General features: G+C 36.8%; 1 long non-coding RNA gene across 1 annotated transcript; it reads right to left on the bottom strand.

Annotated features, from left to right (window-relative positions):
• Positions 1–10744: 10744 nt before the first annotated feature.
• On the bottom strand, positions 10745–14852 carry LOC116531668. Its single transcript, XR_004260512.1, has 2 exons — positions 14256–14852; positions 10745–12842 (listed from the first exon to the last, which is right to left on the bottom strand). It is a non-coding gene; the product is annotated as an uncharacterized LOC116531668 (long non-coding RNA).
• Positions 14853–14887: the final 35 nt, after the last annotated feature.

A 14887-nucleotide genomic window follows, 5' to 3' on the forward strand; every position in this document is an offset into this window, starting at 1 on the left:
ATATCTGGGGGAAAATCATTCCAACTAGAGAGAAAAGCAAATGCAAAAGTCCAGAAGTGGGAGAGTGCTAAGCATTCTCCTAAGGTCACTGAAATGGTTGAGGCAGAGTAAGCAAATTGGAGACTAGAAGAACACAAGATCAGAGAGGTGGAAGGCAGAGGAGACAAATCATGTATGACCTGTAGGTCATAGTAAGGACATTAGCTTTTATTCTGATTGAGACCTATTATCACTAGAAGGTTTTGAATAAAAGCATGACACGATCTGGGCTCTGTAATAAAAAAGACTCTTCTGACTGCTAGGTTGAGAAAAGACTCCAGGGATAAAGGTAGAAACAAGTGACCAGATAGGAGAATGCTGCAGCAGTACAAGTAAGAAATGATGGTGACTGGCATCAGGATGGCAGTAGTGAATGTGGTGAGAGCTTGTTACATTTTGGATATGTAATAAATTCTATTATACTATGAAGCTGCTGATGTACATGAAAATATTTAATCTATATCAATTCAGTTTCTCCAGAGAAAGATCCTCTTATCTCCTGCCTAGAGATAGCAACAGTCTGGCTGCTAGCTTTCTGAAGCTGGATCAGGAAAAATGCACAACATTCTGTTTTAGGGTGCAGACTTTCATGTTTTTATATCATATCCTTGTTTTCATACCCCTTCCTTAGAGTCTGATATACCCAAGTCCAGAATCTTTCTAGTTCAATTTCTCCAGAGAAGACACCTTCTGTCTCCTATATGGGGAAAACAATGAAAGTGTCTGTTTGGGGTGGGAGAAGGAGTAAGTATCTGGGTTTTATCTGATCCTTACATAGACCTTTAAATAATACAGCCCTTTTCAGTCCCTTTCTCCTTGCACATGTATTTCACTGGCTTCGGCTTTCTGAGGTTTCACAGGACAAATGAGTGTGCTTCTTGCTGTTGTTCTCTTCCTCTGCAGTACCTAGGTTTGAACTTCTTCTGCTTTGCTAAGTCATTTATCATTTCTCCATCCACTTTTAGCCTTCATATCTATGCCTTGGGGTTAAAGATGTTTCCTAATGTCACTGAATATGGAGTTTGTGTTTTTATGTCTTGTCTTCCTCATACAAATATCTTTTAACATGTTAAAATATGCCTAATATCACTCAAAATAGAACAGCATATTAAAACTTTAATAAGAGACTACTTTCCACCAACAGATTAGCAAACATCACTTACAAGGTTATTGGCAAGCTTCAGTTTCTTGCTGGCTGTTGGCTGGAAACCTCAGTGCTTTGCCATGAAAGCCTTTCCATAGGCAAGTTACCTGAGTGTTCTCAAGACAGGGCAGCTGACTTTCCTCAGAACAAGTGAGAGAAGAGAGAGCTCAAGACAAAAGTTGCAATGTTTTTTTGATTGTTTGTTTGTTTTGCATTTTTTTTAGTACAGACGGGGTTTCACCATGTGGGTCAGGCTGGTCTCAAACTCCTGACCCCGTGATCCACCTGCCTCAGCCTCCCAAAGTGCTGGAATTACAGGCTTGAGCCACCGCGCCTGGCCTGCAGTATTTTTTAAAACAGCTTTTTAAAGATATAATTACATACCATACAATTCATTTATTTTCAGTGTACAATCCAATGGCTTTAGTCCATTTAGAGTTTTGCATCTACCACCACAATCAATGTTAGAACATTTTCATTACTTCCAAAAGAAATCCCATACCCAGCCATCACCCCCAACACTACCTCAACCCTACAGCCCTAGGAAACTACCAATCTACTTTCTGTCTCTCTATATTTGCCTCTTCTGGACATCACATGTAAATGAAATCATACAATATCTGGTCCTCTATTACTGACTTATTTTACATAGTATGTTTTTAAGGTCTAACCATGCTGTAGCATGTGTAAGTATTTCAATTTTTTTTATTAGGTGCTCCCTTTTTTCATTGCCTTCTGGTGAAAATCCTTTTTATTTCTGCTTATATATTCAGATATTTGTTTCTCTCGCTTTTCTAGATCCAAGAAAGTCCTGGACCTTCTTGGCTCAGGTTCCAGGTTAACACTTCCTAGCTTCAGAAACAATTCCCTTTAGAACTAGCTGAGTTTCTAATTTGGTCTGTGATCCCTGAGTCCTTGCAGTCTTTTATTACCTGATCTTGCGAGTGGTATATCACTAATACCCCCACGTTCTGTTGGTGATACAGACCAACCCTAGTGCAATGTGGGTGAGAACTACACAAGGGTGCATAGGAATCATTGGGGGCCATGATGGAAGCTGCTACTGTAATGAGGATGTGGTCATGTTGCGATCCATGTTAGAAGCAAAGCCTTAAGCTCTAGCTTTGCCCCATCTTATAGATCACCACCTACAGAATAACAAAAACAAGCAAACAAAAACTCACACTGCATGATATAAAAGAGTAACCCCTACTTAGAGGGAGCTTTGACAGGAGTCAGTTTTGCTTCAGCAGCACCTGAGGTCCCTTAATGAATATACAAGTAAATATCTGCCTTTATAGGAATGAGGAAATGGAGTGTAACACCTGCCTTTAAAAGAGAACATTGAAGTCAAACATTTAGGCTGTTCGACTAAATACTGTACAGTGTTAGTTGTATAAATAAAGTTGAAAAATACTCACCTGGCCTAAATGTATTCACCCTGTGAATGATTATTTCCAAGAACAGCTACAGTACCATACAGGAGAAAGTAACTACAGCTTTCTTATGGTTTGTTCATGAATATTCACTCGGTATTTTTGTCAGTCAACAAATATTAACAGTCCAGAAGGGACTTTTGCACTCAATTAATATTCTCCAAGTGCCCCTTTGGGATATGACACTATAAGTAACAATATAATAAAGAAACATAAAGCCAACACACAGTCCCTTCCTTCAAAAATCTTTCATTCAAAGGCAGGAAAAAAATACATGAATTACAAAATGGTATTTGTTTGTTTTTAAGGAAAATAAACACAAGTAGCCATAAAAGTTAATCTTAAAAATAAACATATATTGCCATATGTCTTGAATCTCTTTTTCCATCTCCATGTGTTTTTAGGTGTTGATGCAACTGTTTATATACAAAATGGCCTTTTCAAGTAAAAAAAAAAAAAAAGGTATTTTAGGGTACAATGTAGCAGCACCATCTGTTTGGGCTTATTTTTCTGGTTAATGTGTGTGGGTCAATTCAGGAGATAACAGTAATGAGTATTTGGTGTTTTGAAATTTCATTGACAGATTAATTTGTGTTGCATCATGTAACCATGTCAAAAGAGGGTAAGTTGAATTTCTTTGATTCAATTAAAATATAAAGGAATGCAGGCCCACGAGCAGTGGCTCATGCCTGTAATCACAGCACTTTGGGAGGTGAGGTAGGTGGATCCCTTGAGGCCAGGAATTTGAGACCAGCCTGGCCAACGTGGTGAAAACCCATCTCTACTAAAAATGCAAAAATTAGCTGGGCGTGGGGTCCCATGCCTGTAATCCCAGCTACTCGGGAGGCTGAAGCACAAGAATTGCTTGAACCCAGGAGGCAGAGGTTGTAGTGAGCTGTGATTGTGCCATTGCACTCCAGCCTAGCAGCCCTAGGAAACTACCAATCTACTTTCTGTCTCTACATATTTGCCATATATATATACATGAAAATGCACAAAGATATCTTTACTAAACTTGGTTTAGTGGAAATATTCTAGATCAACAGATTGAAGGAAGCTTTATTTAAAATAGTTTTGCAGATAGGTATATAAGCTCAAGACCAGATTAATTTGTGATAGTATGAAACTGTAAAGAATGTAATTTTATACATTTCCATTTTTGTAGACTATTAACAAGAAATTTTAGAGTGTGTATAATTTGGCATTTATTTGCAAGATCAACTTAAAAGCAGCATTCAAACAATCCAGTTAGCAGCTTCTAGCCCATCTCAGTTTTTATAACCCAGGCAGAAACTATCACACAAATAAATGGTTTTCACTCAAGGAAACTCCCAGGCACAGTAATGTCAAATCAAGCTGCAAGTTCTTAATATATAAAGGAAGAGGAAGAGGAAATTTACTTTAAGTAAGGATGACTCTTTCCTCCACTATATAAAAAATAGACAAATACCATTTTACCCCCACTAGATTGGCAAAAATTAAGAAGTATAACAATACCAAGCATTAAAGAGTACATAGAATTCTTACATGCTGTAAGAGAGAAAAGCTATTTGTCATTAATTATCTTATAAAGTTGAAAATTTGCATACTTTACAATACAGCAACTCTACTCCTAGGTGGAAACACTTGCATATATTATCATGAGGCCTGTATAAGAATATTTATAGCAGCAGTGTTCAGAATAATAATTTTTAAAAGTCTGGAAACAACCCCCAAGTATGTATCAACAGAAGAATAAATTGCAGTATATTCACACAATAGAATGTTATGTGGTGTTGAAAATGAAAGAACTATCATTGTATATAATAACATAGATGAATCTTAGAAATAAATTCCAGAAAACTATACATTAGATGATAGCATTTTTACAAAACTCAATAGCATGCAAATTAAACAACATGTTGCTTTAGCATTTTTGTGATGAAATTAAATTTTGAAAAGAAAACTGCAAAGGAATAATAAACATAAAATTTAGGATACTAGTTTTCCATATAGAGGGAAAGAGAGGAGAAACACAAAAGAGATACAAATTACTAGGAAATGTCCTAATTCTTGGGGTGGCTAGAGGTTCATGAATATTCATTATGTTATTAAGTGTTATACTTAATATATGTGTTGCATATATATTTTGTATGTATTAAAAAGCAAATTTTTGGCCAAATGCAATGGCTCACGCTTATAATCCCAGCACTTTGGGAAGCAGAGTTGCGTGGATCACCCAAGGTCAGGAGTTCGAAATCAGCCTGGCCAACATAGTGAAACCTCATCTCTACTAAAAATACATGATGGCACATGCCTGTAATCCCAGCTACTCAGGAGGCTGAGGTAGGAGAATTGCTTGAACGTGGTAGGTGGAGTTTGCCAGTGAGCCGAGATCACACCATTGCACTCCAGCCTGGGTGTTGCAGTGAGACTCTGTCTCAAAAAAAAAGAAAGCAAATTTTTAAGAGATTGGTCAAATTCATCCTTACCACCTCCAAGTGAAAAATAAAAAAGCTGATTTTTACTCTGCATGTAAAGAAATTAAGGGTGGCATGGCCCTATCCTCAAATAGGGAATGACATAAAGAGTTCTGCAAAACAGAACCTATCTCAAAGTTAGTGACAGATTTTTAAGGGAATAATCAGTCAGCTGGAGCCAAAAGAATGTAAGTTAAATAAAATCCATGTGAACTAAATGGAATTTTTTCCTCCCTAACATGTTAACGGAATGTGCACTAAACTGAACCTCTTATCTGCCAGTCAGAAATAAATTGGGATGATACAGGATGGAATCTCAGCATCACCAGGTAGAGTTAAGATTTACAGAGATAAAGGAGCAGGAAGGCCAGGCACGGTGGCTCATGCCTGTAATCCTAGCACTTTGGGAGGCTGAGGCAGGTGGATCACCTGAGGTCGGGAGTTCAAGACCAGCCTGGTCAACGTGGTGAAACCCTGTGTCTACAAAAAATAAAAAAAAAAAAAAAAAAAAAAAGCCAGGTGTGGTGCTTGGGTGCCTGTAATCCCAGCTACTTGGGAGGCCGAGGAAGGAGAATTGCTTGAACCCAAGAGGCAGAGGTTGCAGTGAGCCGAGATCGTGCCATTGCACTCCAGCCTGGGCAACAAGGGCTAAACTTGGTATCAAATAAAAAAATTAATTAATTAAACATCTAAAAAACAAGCAGGGAAATTTCTAGAAAAACTGGAGTCAGAATAGAATACTTAGGAGAAAATGAGGAAAAACACACAAAGCTTAAATCAATTAATTCACTTATTCAACAAATATTTTTTAGCATAGACTCTGCATCAGGAAGAAGGAAAGGGACTGGAGTTATCAAGGAAATTAAGTCACAGTTCCTACACTCAAGGAACTCACACTCTAGTAATCAGGAGGCCCAAAACTGAGGAAACGGAAGAATACTTGGAGGTTTTCAAGAACAATGCAGTTGGTGAGGAAGAGGAGAGTTTTAAACTTAGGCTAGAGGATAGTAATATATGGGAGTCTAGACACCACAGTGCCTTAGTGCTTTATCCTCTATGATCCTGCAGTATCAGAGGAGGCGGAGAGTGGGACAGAATGCTTGTGCTTGGCTTGGACCTGGAGAGAAGGGCAGGAAAAAGTGATACAGCAGGGGGTGGGAGTCCACATTTATTGAGTTCTTACTATGTTTCATATACTCTTCTAAATGCATCTTATGAATTAAACTAATTTAATCCTCACAATATACCTATGTGGTAGTTACTATTTAGTATCATCCTCATTTGATAAGTGAAGAAATTAGGGCCTGTAGAGGTTAAGTAATTGAATTTGCCCAAAGTTGCATAGGAATCTGAAAGCAGAGTTTTGAACCCAGGAGATTACATTACACAGATCCATGTTCTTGACCACCACACTGAACAGAGGAGGGATGTTCTAAATAAAAGTTAGGAAAAACAGAAGATTTTCAAAAGTTGTTCATTACACAAATTCATTAATGTGTGCTCTTGTACAACAGAGGTATATTATTAACTATTAAATTTGCACACCTAAAACATTGTTACACTTTGGTGAATAACACTGGGTGTGTCTCAAAAGTTCAGTACTGGACCCTACAGGAAGGTAGAATGTTGCAGAGGAACTAGTGGAGAACAGCTGTGTCTCTGGTTAGTCTTATCAGAAAATCTCCTGTTTGATTCCTCATGAGATGGAGGCAGAAAGTCTTAGCAAAGCCTCCAATTTGTCGTATAATAGACTGATACACTTTATAGCCAATCTCAATACATGTACATATTTATTGTTTCTTTTTTGCCTTCTCAGCAATTTAATAATGGACTCATTGGCTAATTTGGTTCAGCATGGTGCTAATAAAGTAAAATTGATGGGTTTAATTCCCTTTCAACTCTGGTGGCCATAAACTGCACCCCTTACCTTGGCAAACATGAGCTGTTGAGTGACCTCAGAGAAACTATTTGGCTCAGAACAAGTCTATCAGTTATTCAAAAGATAATGCTTTACATAAAAGTATGTCAGAACATTTATCTTTGTATTCAGGGACAACACATTAATTTTAACAGAGAACAACAAATGTGATTCTTTTAAATATCTACAATAGATCTCTGCAACAATCAGGAATAGATACTTGGGAAGTTCAATATCCTATATTTATTCAAATTGATCCTACTACTTACCTTACACAGGCATTTTAGTCTTGGACAAACTTCATGATCCAATATATACTCAATTCATCTTGCTTGTATATAGCCAGAAATAACTAAATTAAAAATAAAAATAACAAAATCTATCTTTCCTTTTTAAAATTTGTTTGTTAAGAGACAGGGCCTTGCTCTGTCACCCAGGCTGGAATACAGTCGTACTACCATGGCTAACGCCAGGCTCAAGCAGTCCTCCCGCCTGGCCTCCCAAGTAGCTAGGACAACAGACGTGCACCACACCCAGCTAATTCTTTTTTTAAAAAAACTTTTTTTTAGGGATAGGGTCTTGCTAGGTTGCTCGAGTTGGTCTCAAACTCCTGGGCTCCAAATATCCACCCACGTCAGCCTCCCGAAGTGTTGGGATTATAGGCATGAGCCACCACATCCAGCTTATCTCAATTTCTGATTGCTTACAGAAAAGGACAAACTACTGAAAATGAAATCAATTCCAACTAAAAAATACAGATTTATTATGCTTAAAATAAAGTGATCTGAAGCAAATAATGCAATTCATTGAGAGAAACCTACAGAGTTTCACTTAACAGGTGCTTCTGCTCAGCAAACTAAATCTAAATTTTTAAAATTTCTTAAAATTGACACATAATTGTATATATTTATGGGTATATAGTGATGTTTTGATATATACAAGGTATAATGATCAGATTAGGGTAATTAGCATAGTTATCATTTCAAACATTTGTCTTTTTTTTTCTGTTGGCAACATTCAATATCCTCCTTCTACCTATTTGAACCTATGTATTACTGTTAACAATAGTCACCCTACAGCGCTGTAGAACACTAGAACTTATTCTTCCCATCTAGCTGTAATTTTGTATCCTTTAGCAAATCTCTCCCTATTCTCCTTTCCCCCTACCCTTCACAGCCTCTAGTTATCTTCTGTTCTACTTTCTACTTCTGTGAGACGAACTTTTTTTTAGCTTCCACATATGAGTGAGAATATGCAGTGTTTAGCTTTCTGTTTGTTCCTGGCTTATTTCACTTAACATAATGTCCTCTAGTTCCATCCATGTTGCTGCAAATAACAGGATATATCATTCTTTTTTGTGGCTGAATAGTATTCCATTGTGTATATATACCACATTTTCTCTATCCACATGTTGGACTTGTGGGTTGATTCCATATTTTGGCTATTGTGAATAGTACTGCAATAAACATGGGGGTGCAGATGTCTCTCCTATACTGATTTCCTTTCCTTTGGATAAATGCCCAGTAGTGGGATTGCTGGATCATATAGTAGTTCTATTTCTAGTTTTTTGAGAAACCTCCATACTGTTCTCAATGGTAGCTCTACTAGTTTACATTCCTGCAAGGACAGAAGAGTTTCCTTTTCTCTGCATCCTCATCAGCATTTGTTATTTTTTGTCTTTTTGATAATAGTCATCCTGATGGGTGAGATAATACCTCATTGTGGTTTTGATTTGCATTTCCCTGATGCTTAGTGATGTTGAGCATTTCCCTATATATTTCTTGGCCATTTATATGTTTTTTTCTTTTTTTTTTTTTTTTGAGACAGAGTTTCACTCTTGTTACCCAGGCTGGAGTGCAATGGCGCGATCTCGGCTCACCACAACCTCCGCCTCCTGGGTTCAGGCAATTCTCTTGCCTCAGCCTCCTGAGTAGCTGGGATTACAGGCACGCACCACCATGCCCAGCTAATTTTTTGTATTTTTAGTAGAGACGGGGTTTCACCATGTTGACCAGGATGGTCTCGATCTCTTGACCTCGTGATCCACCCACCTCGGCCTCCCAAAGTGCTGGGATTACAGGCGTGAGCCACCCGCGAGAAATGTCTGTTCAGATCAATTGCCCATTTTAAAACTGGATTGTTTGTTTGCTGTTGAGATGTTTGAGATCCTTGTATATCCTAGTAGATCCAAATTTTTGATGTGATCTGACATCTGACAAAGCCACAACAGTAAAGGAAGTGCCTCATCCCTATCCAAAGATATTCAGAGGAAAGGAAAAGGATGGTGAAAGCTAGCATTCGACTGAAAACTTATCAGACAAAGAATGAGGATAAGTAAATCTCCAAATTCAACTGGAAACAGAAATGGCTGAAATTAGAGCAGAAACAAATAAAATTTTTTAAAATATTGAAAGATACCAATTTATAAAGAAATGTAAAATGTTGATGGCTGACATTTCAAAGTGTATATAAAAATTATGCTCTTGGAAAGGGCTGATACTAAAAACTTCTTCAAAGTAGGCCGGTTGCAGTGGCTTATGTCTGTAATCCCAACACTTTGGGAGGCCGAGGTAGGCAGATTACCTGAGGTTGAGAGTTTGAGACCAGCCTGACCAACATGGAGAAACCCTATCTCTACTAAAAATACAAAATTAGCCAGGCATGGTGATGCATGCCTGTAATCCCACCTGCTCGGGAGGCTGAGTCAGGAGAATCACTGGAACTCCCAGTTACTCGGGAGGCAGAGGTTGCGGTGAGATGAGATTGAGCCATTGTACTTCAGCCTGGGCAACAAGAGCGAAGCTCCATCTCGAAAAACAAACAAACAAAAAAACCTCTTCAAAGTAAGTTAAATATAAATACTACAGAAATGGGGTCGGGGAAAGGGGAGGAGGAGGAAAAGGCAGAGTTAGTTTAGATCGTGCAAGCTATAGAGGAAGACTGGGATCTAGCTCTGCCATTTAGTAACTGTGATTTTGGCAGATGTCTTAATCTCTGCATCTCAGTGTTCTCATCTATAAAATGGGAATAATAGAATTTACTCATAAGGTTGTTGTTAGCATTTTATTAGCTAATATATAAAGAGTGCTTATGCAGTGCCAGCATATAAGGGCACTATAAGGTATTATACTTCCAAATACAATATAAAGATTAACAACAATGATAACATTTAATCAGAAAATCAAGAAGAAATCTGACACAGATCTACAATCCCTTATCCAAAATCCTTGGGAACACATGTGTATCTGGACTTAATTTTTTAATATTTTAGTGTATAATACATTGTATTATCTATATTTTACTTAATATATAGCAACCTTTAGTCAAACACACTAATGTTTCTATAATGAAATGTATCAGTAGTCACACTAAATGGAATAAATGATAATTTCTTTTTTTTTTTTTGAGACAGAGTCTCACTCTGTCACCCAGACTGGAGTGCAGTGGCCTGATCTCGGTTCACTGCAACCTCTGCCTCCAAGGATCAAGTGATTCTCGTACCTCAGCCTCCCAAGTAGCTGGGACCACAAGCATCTGCCACCATACCCAGCTAATTTTTGTATTTTTAGGAGAGATGGTGTTTCGCCATGTTGGCCAGGCAGGTCTCAAACTCCTGGCCTCAAGTGATTCTCCTGCCTTGGCCTCCCAAAGTGCTGGGATTACAGGGGTGAGACACTGCACCTGGCCCATAAAGGATAATTTTAAATAGATTCATGTTAGTTCAGATTTTGCCACTAAATGATTTAAAAATTTTTTTTTGTATTTTGGAATTACAGATAAGGGATTGTGAAGCTGTATCTGTACAGCCATAAATCTTATTAAACAATAGAATAATCATTAAGAGAAATATACAGCAATGATATTAAATGAAAAACTTTTCTGAAAACCTAATGAGTACCCAGAAAACCTAATGAGTTTATTTTTCACTTAAGAAAAAACAAAAAATGTATATATAATTATCATATAGGATGTTACTTGGCTTACACTTGGGTGACTTTTTTGTGACATAAATTGTTCACAATGCCTGCCTGGAATATCTCACTAAATGTTCCCATGCCTGACTATTTCAGATCTCTGTTCAAATGTTACTTCTTCAGAGAGGCTTCCTTGATCACTCTATTTAAAATACTGGGTGAGTGGCATGCATGGACACTTTCACACACAACTGCACAGAAACTCTCTTTCCCCTTATTTATTTTCTTCTTCTTTTAGCACTTATCATTATCTAGCATTATACATTTGTTTATTATCCATCTTACATAGACTGGAAACTTTTATCACAGTAAAACTTCATTTTCTTTAAGCATCTAGAACAATGTCTGGTAAAAAGACATTTGATAAATATTGTTCAAAATATGACCCAAGAAAATAAGGCTGACTGAAAAATAACAAAGGATTCCAAGAACTAGTCCTGACATAGCAGGTCATGCCTACTTTCCAGAAGTTCAAGGCCAGAAAAAAAAAGCCATCTAAACACCAACTGTAATATGTTTATGTAAGATGTCTATTTTTATAGTAATATAAAAAAATCTCTTCATCATACATACACTTATTAAGTAAATAATTATTTCCTAGCTAGGAAATAAAAGCTAATTATTACATTTACTTTATCTTAAATTTTATTTTTTATTGATACAAAATACTTGTACATATTTTGGGGATACATGTAATAATTTAATACATTCATATAATTTGTAAAAATCAAATCAGTGTAATGGGATATCTATCATCTTAAATTTTAATCTTATGTTATTTGAATTATTCTTTTAGCTATTATGAAATACACAATGATTATTAAACTATAGTCACCTTACTGATTTATCAAATACTGTCTTATATCTTCTATCAAACTGTATATTTGATTCCATTAATCAACCTCTCTTCATCTCTCCTCTCCTCTCCCCTTCTCAACCTCTAGTAACCACCAACCTACTATCTATCTTCATGAGATCAGTGCTGGGATTACAAGAATGAGCCATTCGCCCAGCCAGGATTTTATTCTTTTTTATGGCTGAATAATATTCCATTGCATATGAATCACATTTTCTTTAACCGTTCATCCACTGATGAGCACTTAGGTTGATTCTATATTTTGGCTATTTCAATAGGGCTTCAATAAACATGGGACTGCAGCTATCTCCTCTTTGCTATGCTGATTTCCTTTCTTTTGAATATATGCCCACTAGTGTAACTGCTGGATCATATGGTAGTGCTAGTTTTAGTTTTCTGAGGCACTTCCATACAGTTTTCCTTAGTGGCTGTACTAATTTACATTCCCACCAACAATGTATGAGGTTTCCCCATTCTCCACATCCTTACCAGTATTCGTCATTCCCTGTTTTTTTTGATAAAAGCCATTTTAACTGGGATGAGATGATATCTCATTGCAGTTATATTTACATTTAATAATTAATTTTCAGTATTTTGTTTGAGTAAGTAGACAAGAAAAAGTATGGTCAAAAGATAAAAATGATTACTATAACACAAAATATTAAAGAAATAACTGACTTTATATTTTTCACTTGGAGTATTGTCTCTATTTTTTTCTCCTGACACATTTTAATCATCATGAAAAGAAATCCCATTGACGTTCTTCATCTAATTGCAAAATGCTACTGCATTAGGTTATAAAAATGGCCTGGATTAGCCTCAGAAGGCAATAGTGTCTGGTTGTATGTATGTATAGCAACACATTGCATTTAAAAGTAAGCAAGCAAAGGAGTTTTAGAGTCACCATAAAGTATGCAACAAAGTTCAGTAGTGCTATCCAGTTCAGATAGGTCCACTCTTTGGAAAAGCCCAGCTTTCTTCTTCATCTCTAAGTTCATCCACGTTAGTTCTGACATCTGAATTACATTTAAAAATAAGGAAAGAAAATAAAGGTGCAAATAAGAATTTAGGTCACACTCTTTGCAAAAGTATCAAGGATAACTACCATTTTCAAATTGTCATACTTGCAGCCTACAAATTTACATTTTGCTGATATGGTAAATGTAAGACAACAGTATCATTTCAACATCTGTTACTTCTACTTTGGTATTTTATTCTTGTCATTACTTTTAAATGATAATGAAAAATATGCTCCAACATTACTTAATGATTTTAAACTGTTATCCCAGATTCTGTAAGGATTTTCTGCGAGAATTACTTGGGAAAAAAAAGGAAATTGAGATTGTATACATTTTCTATAGGAAGAGAAACCCTTGGAATAAAACAAATTAGCACACACATCTGGCTCAGGTGTTGTTAACCAGTGAAATGATTCTAGAATGGGAGGAGATAGGTTAAAAAGATGAAGCCCAACAACTGATACCAAAAAAGATCAGAGATTCCGAGTTACATAAAATTTGACAAATGAGGTCAAGTTTAAATATTACTGGTCCCTTTGCTCTCAAGTTTCATATTATTGTTTAGTGAGTTTCATCTGGATAAACACACGTTGGTGGTGGTGTAGTTAGGAGGATGAGGAATGATTTACCCCAGCTTCACACCCTCAATAGAGGGGGTTATGCTTACCTGCTTATAAAAACCAATTCAATAACATGTTAGCATTTAAGGAGTAAAGGATTCACTTTAATAACTCCAACATCAACAAAGAAAAAGCGGTCCTTGCTTAAAGCAAAAATTCAAGATTGCTACTATAGTCTGTTTCGGCGCAAATAGGAACTTTACAAGTCTTACGCTTCTGACCCTTGTCTTCAAGTCCCTAAACTGGAATAAAACCAGATAAACGCCTGAAGAACCACTTCACACCCTAAACACGTGCAAACTTTGTTCAACAGAACACTTTACTGCCAAAATGGAGTTGGCAGAAGTTTGGAGCAAAGGCCCTCAGGCTGCACGATTTGTTGGCACCAGAGAGCTTAAAATTCTTAACATAATACTGCAGAGTTTGAGTACTACCAATTTGCTTGAGACTCCTCCTCCAAGTTTGACTTGAGAAAGATGGAAGCTGCCATGAAGAAAGACTATTAACATTTCATCCTCTATCCAGAAGTACTTTTATTTCTCACTCCTGATTTTCATACCTCTATATTACTTGGTGGTTGCATTTCCACAGTAAATCAAACAGAGTCTACTTTGAAATGCATATAAATTCAATTGTATTGGGTTGCTTGGATAAAGGGACACAAGGAGAACTACTATAAATAAAATTAATTATGACAAAGTTCTACTTAGAAAACACTTGATCCAAATAACCCCCATATATCACAATTTCTTACCATAAAAATGTGGGAGAAATTAAGATATAGAATTACCTGTAAATTGCTATCATTTTACATTTGGTTCAGCTTGCCTTCTCACTTCTGTAAGTCTGAGTGATGGTAGTTTATCTTGTATGTGAACAATTTAGGAAAGCCAGGAAAGACGCCAAGTGGAGTTCTCTTCAACAAGGGTCAACAATAAAGTCCTATTTGGAATCTTCATAAGCTTGGCGCTGTTAACTAGGAAAAACTGCATCTGAATTTTAAAATTACAGTTGAGTACAGGCAAATATATAACTCACAAATTCAAACTTGTAAATGCTTGATAAATATGCAGTACTGAGAAAGGACGGTTTGCTTTGGAAGGTTATCTTGTCCTAAGTTTCAATGAAAGACCAGATTTAAAGATGTCACTTGCTTCTCATACACTTAAAAAGCTTTTTTTCTTGAAACTTTCCAATGTTTTCCCTCCGTAGCTCCATGTATTTTAGTAATGTCTTTGATAGCTTTTCTGTTTCTCCTCCTCTAGAACCGCCTTTTTGTAATTCTCAGCTCTGATTTTATATCATAAAGTCACCAGCTTCTACCTGGGCGTGGTGGCGCATGCCGGTTAATCCCAGCTACTCGGGAGGCTGAGGCAGGAGAATCGCTTGAACCCAGGAGGCAGAGGTTGCGGTGAGCGGAGA

Source organism: Sapajus apella, unplaced genomic scaffold, assembly GCF_009761245.1.
Source record: "Sapajus apella isolate SASKATOON/1434 unplaced genomic scaffold, GSC_monkey_1.0 scaffold71, whole genome shotgun sequence".
In the NCBI taxonomy this organism is placed as follows: domain Eukaryota; kingdom Metazoa; phylum Chordata; class Mammalia; order Primates; family Cebidae; genus Sapajus; species Sapajus apella.